The sequence below is a fragment of the Mirounga leonina genome, unplaced genomic scaffold (genome assembly GCF_011800145.1).
Source record: "Mirounga leonina isolate KUSES-001 unplaced genomic scaffold, KU_Mleo_1.0 Mir_201, whole genome shotgun sequence".
Taxonomy (NCBI): Eukaryota; Metazoa; Chordata; class Mammalia; order Carnivora; family Phocidae; genus Mirounga; species Mirounga leonina.
This window is the reverse complement of record NW_023270504.1, coordinates 28,520,926-28,532,178: the sequence shown is the minus strand read 5'-3', so window position 1 is coordinate 28,532,178 and position 11,253 is coordinate 28,520,926. Positions and strand designations below refer to the sequence as shown.

At 40.5% G+C, this 11,253-nt stretch overlaps 1 pseudogene; it reads left to right on the top strand.

The window, feature by feature from the left end:
* The first annotated feature begins 224 nt into the window (after positions 1 to 224).
* Positions 225 to 987, top strand: LOC118025784 (annotated as a pseudogene).
* The last annotated feature ends 10,266 nt before the right edge of the window (positions 988 to 11,253 follow it).

Here is an 11,253-nt window from a genome sequence, read left to right as displayed (position 1 = left end):
ACCAAAAACAAGACTGACTTACAAGCAGAGAAAAAAGGCTTAGAATCATTCCAGAAACCCTGAGTGCTGGCACACCTCTATTCTAACAAATTACTCCAAACGTGGTGACTTAAAACAATACAGATCAATTATCTTTTTTTTAGAATCTTTTAAGATTTTATTTACTTATTTGAGAGAGAGCACGAGCAGGGGGAGGAGGGGCAGAAGCAGACTTCCCGCCGAGCAGGGAGCCCGATGTGGGACTCGATCCCAGGACTCTGGGATCATGATCTGAGCCAAAGGCCGGTGCTTAACAGACTGAGCCACCCAGGTGCCCCACAAGTCGATTATCTTACAGTTAGAGGTTAACAGCCTAAAATCACTTTTGGCTTTTGGCTCGGGGAGGAAAAGGTGCAACTTTTTTCGGTCGACCCGAATCCAGGTTCATCCGACACCAGCCACCTCCGCCATGCCCCCTAAGTTCGACCCCGACGAGATCAAAGTCGTGTACTTGAGGTGTGCCGGTGGCGAAGTCGGTGCCACGTCTGCGCTGGCCCTCAAGATCGGCCCCCTGGGTCTGTCTCCAAAAGAGTTTGGTGATGACCTCATCAAGGCAACCAGTGATTGGAAGGGTCTGAGGATGACGGTGAAACTGACCATTCAGAACAGACAGGCCCAGATTGAAGTGGTACCTTCTGCCTCTGCCCTGATGATCAAAGCCCTCAAGGAAACTGCCAAGGGACAGAAAGAAGCAGAAAAACATTAAGCACAGTGGAAATATCACTTTTGATGAGATCGTCAATATTGCCCGACAGATGCGACACCGATCTTTAGCCAGAGAACTCTCTGGAACCATTAAAGAAATCCTGGGGCCTGCCCAGTCTGTGGGCTGCAATGTTGATGGCCGCCACCCTCATGACATCACAGATGACATCAACAGTGGTGCGGTGGAATGCCCAGCTAGTTAACTACAAAGGAAAATGTTTCAATAAAGGATCATTTGACAACCACAAAAAAACCAAAAACAAAACAAAAAAACACAGCCTAAAATCAGTCTCACTGGGCTAAAATCAAGGGTTCAGCTGGACTGCTTTCCCCCTGGAGGCTCCAGGGAGAATCTGTTTCCTCGTCTTTTCCAGTTTTTCGAGGCTGCTTGTATTCCTTGGCTTGCAGCCCCACAGCACGACAACTTCTGCTTCCATCTCTACCTGTGATGCTGACACTCCTACTTCCATCTTATAAAGACCCTTGTGATTACATTGGACCCACCAGGATAATTTCCCCCTCTCAAGATCCAAGGTAACATATTCATAGATTCTGGAGATTAGGACATAAACATCTTTAGAGGGCCATTATTCATCCAGCTTCCCACAGCGTGATACACACACACACACACACACACACACTCCCACTCCCAAATCAATAAGACAATCTGATTTTTTAAGATAGATAAAAGATCTGAACAAACACTTTACCAAAGAAGGTATACAAAATGACAAGTACACAAAAGATGCTTAACATCATTATTCATCAGAAGAATGCAAATTAAAACCACAATGGTATTTTACTGCCTACCCACTAGAATGGCTAGATTAGTCAGTGTGGCAGGGATGCAGACCAAATGTAACTCTCCTACATTGCTGGTGGAAATACAAATTGGCATAGCCCCATTTAGAAAACAGGTTAGCAGTTCTTTATAGTCAAACATATATTTACCATCTAGCCTAGCAATCCTGCTCCTAGGTATATATACAAGAGGAATGAAAAAATATTTCCAAACAAAGAGTTGTACAAGAATGTCCCAGCAACTTCATTCCTAGTAGCCACAAATTGGAAACAACCTAAATGTCCCTCAACTGGTGAATAGATCAACTGTGGTATATCCATACAGTGGATACTATTCAGTAATTTTTTAAAAAAAGAACAAATTACTGATACACACAACATAGGTAAATATGAAAAGCATTATGCTAAGTGACAGAAGCCAGACATAAAAGATACCTACTGTATAATTCCTTTTTGTGAAATTCTTAAAAAGGCAAAACTATAGTCAGAGAAAACAGATTAGTGGATGCCAAGGGCCTAAGAGGAGGGCTGCTTGGGGTTACCTGTAGAGGGGCATAACTTTGGGGGATGATGGAAATATTCTATATCTTAATTGTCAGCCCAGCTGACACCTTCACTGTCGCATGGCGATATACATTTATCAAACTTATTAAACTATGCACTTAAAATTGGTGAATTCAAGCACATGTGAATTATACCTCAATAGAACCCAGGGGCGCCTGGGTGGCTCAGTCAGTTAAGCATCTGCCTTTGGCTCAGGCCATGATCCCAGGGTCCTGGGATTGAGTCCCGCATGGGGCTCCCTGCTCAGCAGGGAGCCTGCTTCTCCCTCTCCCTCCGCCTCCCTCCCCTACTCGTGCTTTCTCTCTCTCTCTCTCCCCCCAATAAATAAATAAAATCTTTTTAAAAATAGAACTGATTTTAAAAATCAATTGCATGGAAAAAAAATTGTTGCATGAGAGAAGGAAAGACAGGAGAAGAGGAATGGAGAAAACATCAGTGTTTTCAAGCGGCAGCTGAATGAACCAGGGAAAGGCACGCCACCAAGAAGGACATTGTGTTGGGGTTAGAAGAACCCACCAACAAGGAAGAGTGGGTTTGTTACCTCAACTTTCAGAGAGGGAGAGTGACAGACGTTAGAAACGTACTTCTTTGTTTCATAAATAAGAAACGGAAAAGAAATAGAAAGCTAAGAACTGAGCAGAGAAGCAAAGAAAAGAATGCAAGTGTCTTAAAGACTGACAGAGTCCAGGAGCAGGTAAGACATCTATCTACAGGAACTCTTAAAGCATTACCCACAAGGAGAGATGAAGCTCCAGCCATTCTTTTAAACCTCTCAAACCCCTGCAATCTGAGAAGGGAATAGATGGACAGAAAGCAGATTAGCGGTTGGCCAGGGGCTGGGGCCTGGGGAGCACTGAGAAATGATAGCTAATGGGTATGGGGTGCTTTATTGGGGGGATGAAAATGTTCTAAAATTGGTTGTGCTGATGGCTGCACATCTCTGTGAATATACTAAAAGCCACTGAATTTGCCCACTTTAAACGGTGAATAGTATGATGTTTGAATTCTATCTCAATAGAGCTGTTACCAAGAGAAATCAATTGCATGTTTGCAATGTGAATGTATTTAACACCCCTTACACCATGCACCTAAAAATGGTTAAAATGGTAAATTTTGTTATGTATATTTTACAATAATTAAAATAAATAAACACAAAAAATGATTGCATTCCATATACTGAAAACAAATGATTAGAAAGTAAACTTTTAAAAACAGCATTTGCAATAGAACCAAAACAAACAAAAAAATGCCTAGGAATAAATCTAATAAAAGAAGTACAAGACCTCTACACTGAAAATGTGAAACATAAAACACTGCTGAAAAAATTAAAGAATACCCCCCAAAATGGAGGAATATATCATGTTCATGGATGGACAACTTAGTATTTGAAGATGTCAGATCTCCCTAATTTCATTTATAAATTCAGTGGAATCTCAATTAAAATCACAGCATTTTTTAAAGATATTGACAAGGTAATTATAAAATGTATATGAAAAAAAATCAAAGAATAGAAAAACCCAGGCAATCTTGAAATAGAATAATAAAACTGGATGACTTACACTACCAGATATCAAAACTTATTTTAGAGCCAGAGCAACTAAGATAGGAAGGTATTGGCACAAGAATAGATTAGCAGACCAATGGAACAAAAATAGAGTCTACAAACAGACATGAACATATGGTCACATAGGACAGGTGACAAAGGAGCTCTAAAGCTACAGCAGTGATCAGGACAGTGTGATACGGACTAAGGAATAGACAAATAGATCAATGGAACGCAACAGAGAGCCCAGAAACAGATCCACATAAATACAGTCAATTGATCTTTCACAGAGGAGCGAAGGTGATACAATAGAGCAAAGACCATCTTTTCAACCAGTGGTGCTGGGACAACTGGACATCCACATGCAGAAACATGAAGTCCAGACACAGACCTTAAACCCTTCACCAAACTAACTCAAACTGGATCACAGACCTAAATGTAAAAGGCAGAACTCCAAAACTCCTAGAAGGTAACACAGGAGAAAACCTAGAAAACCTTGGGTACGGCGATGAGTTTTTATACAACACCAAAGGCACAATCCATGAAAGAAACAATGGATAAACTGGACTTCATTAAAATTAGAAACTTCCGTTCTGCAAAAATCAATGTCAAGAGAATGGAAAGACAAGCCACAGGCTGGGAGAAAAATAATTGCAAAACACATCTGAGGGGCGCCTGGGTGGCTCGGTCATTGGGCGTCTGCCTTCGGCTCAGGTCATGATCCCGGGGTCCTGGGATTGAGTCCCACATCGGGCTCCTTGCTCGGCACAGAGCCTGCCTCTCCCTCTGCCTGCCTGCCACTCCCCCTGCTTATGCTCTCCCTCTCTCTCCCTCTCTCTGTGTCAAATAAATAAATAAAATTTAAAAAAAAACACATCTGATATTGGTCTATTGTCCAAAATATACAAAGAACTCTTAAGACTCAACAATAAGGGGCGTCTATGTGCCTTAGTCGGTTAAGCATCTGCTTTTGGCTCACGCACGTCATGATCCCAGGGTCCTAGGATTCAGCCCTGCATCGGGCTCCCTGCTCAGAGGGGAGCCTGCTTCTCCCTCTCCCTCTGCCACTCCACCTGCTTGTCCTTTCTCTCTCTCGCTCACTCCCTCTCTCAACTAAATAAATAAAATCTTTCTTTAAAAAAGATTCAACAATAAGAAAACAACAAATCTGATTTTAAAATGAGCCAAAAACCTTGACAGACACCTCACTGAAGATATACAGATGGCAAATCAGCATATGAAAAGATGCTTCACATCATAAGTCACAGGGAAAAGAAAATTAAAACAACAAGATAGCACTACATACCTACTAGAATGGCCAAAATCCAGAACACTGACAAAACCAAATGCTGGTTAGGATGTGGAGCACTAGGAAAGAGAGTTCCTATTTGTCACTGGGGGAATGCAAAACACCCACTTTGCAATCTAGTTTGGCAGTTTACAAAACTAAACATACTCTTATCATACAGTGATTTACCCAAAGGAGTTTAAAACATACAAAAACCTGTACATGGATGTTTATGACAGCTTTATTCAGTTATACAATAAACTGAATACTATTATTCAATAACAGTATCATTGCCAAAACTTGGAAGCAGCCAAGACGTCCTTCAGTAGTGAACAGATAAACAAGCTGTGGTACATCCATACAATGTAAAATTATTCAATACTAAAAAGAAATGAGCTATCAGCCATGAAAAGACATGTAAGAAATTAAATGCGTATTATTAAGTGAAAGAAGCCAATTTGAAAAGGCTACATACTTGTGTGATCCCAACTATAAGACATTCTGGAAAAGGCAAAACTATAGAGACAGTAAAAAGAGCAGTGGTTGCCAGGGATTATCAGGGGAGAGGGGGATGGACAGGCAGAACACAGAGGATTTTTTGGACAGTAAAACTACTCTGTAAGTTACTATAATGGTAAATACAAGTCATTACAAATTTGTCCAAATCTGTAGAATGTGCAAGCCCAAGAGTGAACCCTAGTGTAAACTATGAACTTTGATTGATAGTGACGTGTTGATGTAGGTTCATTGATTGTAACAAACGTATTCCTCTGGTGAGGAGTGTTGATAACAGAGAGAGGCTACAATAATGGGTGTGAGGGTACAGGGTCTATGCGAAATCTCTGCGCCTCCTGCTCAGTTTTGCTTTGAACCTAAAACCGCTCTAAAAAGTAAAGTCTATTAAAGAAAATCACTAACCATAAAAAATACATTAGTAAATTAAACTTCATTAGAATTAACATATTCACCCAAACATACTATTAGGTGAGTGAAAGGCATGCCACAGACCAAAAGATTATTGCGGTATCTGTCAAAGCAAATCTTACCTAAAATATAGAAAGAAACGCCAAAACTAGTAACAAAAAGACAATGTAATCTTTTTAAATGGGCCAAAGATAAGAACAGGTACTTCACAAAGATTTGAATGAGCTATCCAGATGGCCAATAAGTATATGAAAAGGTATTTGACTTCATTAATTATCAAGGGAATACAAATTACATAGCACTACATCCCCCAGATAAGCTAAATTTGAAAGGACTGACGATACCACGTTTTGGCAGGAATATGCAGGAACTGGAATTCTCAGACACTCTTGGTGGGAGTGTAACTTGATACCACGATTTCAGAAAATTGGCAGCATTACCAAAGCTAAGTATAAGAAAAACCCATGACCCAGCAATTCCATTTCTTAGGTACATACCCAACTGAAATGAGCACTTGTGTCTCTAAAAATCATGTATAAGAATGTTCATAGAATAGGGCGCCTGGGTGGCTCAGTCATTAAGCATCTGCCTTCAGCTTAAGTCATGATCCCAGGGTCCTGGGAGATCGAGTCCCACAATGGGCTCTCTGCTGACACCTTTTCTCTCTCCCTCTGCCTGCCACTCCCCCTGCTTGTGCTCTCTCTCAAACAAATAAATTTTTTAAAAATCTTTAAAAAAAAAAGAATGTTCATAGAAGCTTCATAATAATAGCTCAAACCTGGAAACAACCCCTATATCATCAACAATGGAATGGATGAGAAAATTGTGATATAGTTATACATCAAATATTATGTAACAATGAAAGTTAATGAACTCCACCTACATACAATAAGATGGATGAATTTTACAGACATAATGTGGAATGAAGGAAGCCAGTCCAAAAAAAGTACATACTGTATGATTCGTTTTGAATGATGTTCAAACACAGAGGGAAATAATCTATTGTGGGGGCACCTGGGTGGCTCAGTCGTTAAGCGTGTGCCTTCGGCTCGGGTCATGATCCCGGGGTCCTGGGATCGATCCCCGCATCGGGCTCCCTGCTTGGTGGGAAGCCTGCTTCCCCCTCTCATACTCCCCCTACTTGGGTTCTTACCTAAAATATCGCTGTGTTTGTCTCTGTCGAATAAATAAATAAAATCTTAAAAAAAAAAAAAGAATCTATTGTGATAGAAGTCAGAAGAGTGTTTCCTCCTGGAGATTATTATTGCCCCAGTGGGACACAAGGGAGGCTATTGGGGTGCTGAAATGTTCCACCTTGATGTGGGTGGTAGTTAGGTATATACATATACATGCAAGAGTTTATTAAGCTATACATTCACATCTTTTTCAAAAGTAAATACATATCGTTATCCATCTTTCAGAATACCTGGGTGGCTCAGTCAGTTAAGCGTCTGCCTTCTGCTCAAGTCATGATCCCAGGGTCCTGGGATGGAGCCCCGCATCGGGCTCCCTGCTCTGCGGGAAGCCTGCTTCTCCCTCTCTCGCTCCCCCACTTGTGCTCTCCCTCCCTCTCTCTCTTTCTCTGACAAATAAGTAAAATCTTTTAAAAACAAAATATATTATTATCCACCTTTCAAGATCTTTCTCAAGTTCTAGCTCTTTCTGAGGCCTGCGCAGAATACTTTCCCCCTTACCAGATCTGGGCATTTTGCATTCTGAAACAGTGCCACATCAGTCGGCCCTTAGTGTTGCTCTAACTTCTCTGTGTAAGCATCTCAAGGGTAGGATAATTCTCTCGTAGACTCTAGGCACTCCACAATCCCTACTGCTGACGCTGGAACCCAATACGTGCTCAGTAAATATCTTCACACCCACTGGCCATTTATAGGAAGCTTTGGTGGCAAGCATTAGTGGGCACCAGTCTTGAGGACAGGCTGAGGGATGTTCTCCACACCCTATCTTTCCTTCCCATGGGAAAGATAGGCTAGTTGGGATCAAGTAATTGACCAATGAAAGAGCAAACCAAGAACCCCTTTATAAAAGGATACCCTTCTCCCCAGAGGTGTATGAGGCTCTGTCTGGTCTATCCCAAAATCTGTGTGAGTATTCCCACCTCTGGCTAGGGCTTCATGAGGAAATTAAACCTGAGGAAGTAAGCCCAAGGAAATACCAGATAGTTCCCCTGCAGGTGGCTAGTTGTGGAGAGGTTAAAGGTCACCATGTGAAAGGTTAAAGACAGAGATGCTCTGAATACACATTTTGGATAAATGCAGAAGGAATAAATACTAAAGTCAATATTTGACTAAACTAAAGCTATTGCCAATATTGAATGAACTTCTGGAATTTAAGAATAAATCCAAACTCTCATATAATGTTTTTATTATTACAACTTAAACATTTAAAAATGTTAGCAGACCCATTATAGGAGTTTGACCCTGTACTGAAGGAAAAATAATTTAATTTCTCAGTAATGACAGCTGCTGGGTTGCTCCTGTGGTTATTACAGTGCACATTTACAATATTAAATATACATTTACTTTCAACCAAGGACAATGGAGGGCAAGATTTTATTTTTCTCAAACAACAATCCTCATTCTAGTTATGTTAATTAGACAGGATGACAACCTACACAAACACCTGATCTTTAATCACACTCAAGTTTGGGAAACTAGAAATAATGCCAAAGTAAGTATTTGCCTATATGATCCCCTGAAAAACAAGGCCAAAGCCAAATTTCAGTGCCTCCATAGATACAGAAGGATGAAGATTGGCTGCTATTTGTCACCCTAGGAGCAAAACAAAAAAATATATATATTTATCTGTGGTAGAAAATTAGATTTTATGTTTAAAAAGAACAACAACTCTTTCACTTAGCAGGACAACCACTAAATATTCTGTCCTATCCCCAGAGAGATCAGATAATGGTAGAGCCCAAGGAAACATGAAGACCAAATCCTTGTCTTCACAGGGCTCCCAGTCTTTTTGGAACGACAAAATGTCAGTCAGCACACAAAGATACCGTGAGTTATATTAGATAGTCAGATTCCTAATTGTTAAAGAGCAAAAGGTACAGATATGATTTAACATCAGGAGAGAAGTGCTCCCCTGGAAATGACAGAGCAAACCTTTGTCCAGACCAGCGGCTCTCCAACAGGGGGCCAAAAACGGGGTCCGGCAATCAACAGGCTGAATAAATAAGACGTGCCACCCAGAGTGATTACCACTTACCTACTTACTATGTAAGCTTTAAGTACTTCACACCTAATCATTTAGTCCTCAAAGAAAACCCCTCTGAGTTGGTACTAGCATGATTCCCATTTTAGAGCTCAGGAAAACTTGCCCAAGGACCCACAGTGTGTTCAATGATGAAACTGAGAAATGTGAACCCAAGCCAGAGCTCAAGAACTTAACCTTTACACTATGCAGATCTCTTATGTGCAAATCTCACACAAAGGTCTACGATTTTTCAAGTGTATGAAAATGGACGGGGTGGGGGGCGCCGGGGTGGCCCAATGGGTTAAGCGTCCGACTCTTGATCTCAGCTCAGGTCTTGATCTCAAGGTTGTGAGTTCAAGCACCATGCTGGGCTCCATGCTAGGTGTGGAGCCTACTTAGAATAAAAGTAATAATGAAAAGAAAGAACCAGTGACCACTGAAGTAAGTAAGTAAATAAATGTATGTTTCATGAACTATGGAGTAGCTATTTTAGTCAGTAGTATAGGTTGCATTTTCTCAATCAAAAGACACCAAAAGTAGAAAGAAATTATGTAAGTGTCCTTAACATTTTTGGTATTACATTTTTAAAAATTCTAGTATAGTTATCATAGTAATGTTATATTAGTTTCAAGTGTACAATATAATGATTCGACAACTCTATACATTACTCAGTGCTCATTAAGTGTGCTCTTAATCCCCTCCACCTAGTTTACCCATCCCCCACCCATCTCCCCTCTGGTAACCATCAGTTTGTTCTCTAGAGTTAAGAGTCTCTTATTTTCTTTGTTCGTTTTGTTTCTGAAATTCCACATATGAAATCATATGGTATTTGTCTTTCTCTGACTTATCTCGCTTAGCATTACACTCTCTAGATCCATCCATGTTGTGGAAAATGGCAAGATGCCTTTTTTATGGCTAAGTAATATTCCATTGTATGACTATACCACATCTTTATCCTTCATCTATCAATGGGCACTTGGGCTACTTCCATAATTTAGCTTTTGAAAATACTGCTGCAATAAACATAGGGGTGCATATATCTTTTCGAATTAGTGTTTTCATATTCTTTGGATAAATACCCAGTAGAGTTTGCTATTACATTTTTGACACAAATCATACTGGTAACATTGTAATCCTTAGGCTAGGTGGCATATTCCCAAGGTTCATCATGTTGGTATGTTACATATGGTGTGTATGTGTACATGTACAAACACCCACAAATACTCATTTCACATACTTTTGAATGATTCAGATACATATATATATACACATATATATTTATTTTTTTTAAAGATTTTATTTATTCATTTGAGACACAGAGATACAGAGAGAGAGAGAGAGAAAGCACGAGCAGGGAGAGAGGCAGAGGGAGAGGGAGAAGCAGGCTCCCCGCCGAGCCAGAAGCCCGATGTGGGGCTTGATCCCAGGACCCTGGGATCATGACCTGAGCTGAAGGCAGACGCTTAACCGTATATATTTTAAATGTTTAAGAGCATTGGCAGTCAAAGAAGGTCAAAAAGGCAACTTTAAAAGACAGGAGGGTCTTCATGTCTGAAGGACGGGCCTAGCATTAGGGAGGTGAATTAGATGAGCTCAGGAAAGCTGATTTTGGCAATAACAAAGCTTTTTACTACAGCATGCATCATCTACAGAATAAGGTGGGTGATTTAAAAAAAAAAAAAAAGTATGTTCTCTAGCAAAAAGGAAAAATTTTGGAAGGATTTTGAATGAGTGATTAATACCACTGGAAATAATTACATTGTTAAACATCTTTAATGTGAATACTAATTTAAATAGGCTAGGAACAGGTTCACTCAGGGGAGGGAAAGAACAGAATGCGTACTTTCTACATTGAGTATGTGTAAGTTTTATAATCAGAAGAACATAAAGTGAAGAATCTGGAAACAATAAGGTTCTAGTCTGGGAACTCAAGACCCCAGTCCTACTGCCCCTCCCCTCTCCCTTCCACTTCTCAGCCCTTCCTGTACTCATCCACAGAACAGGTCAGAACTTTTTCACTGGAAACCTTTCCGTCCTATCCTTCATCTTTCCCTTCCACCTTATCATTCCCCTCTCTAGTAGACTTGCATGTGCTTAGCACTCTGCCCCCATCTCCACCATTATACTTAACCACATTAGAGTAATGACCATCATTCAGGAACCACCCACTTCA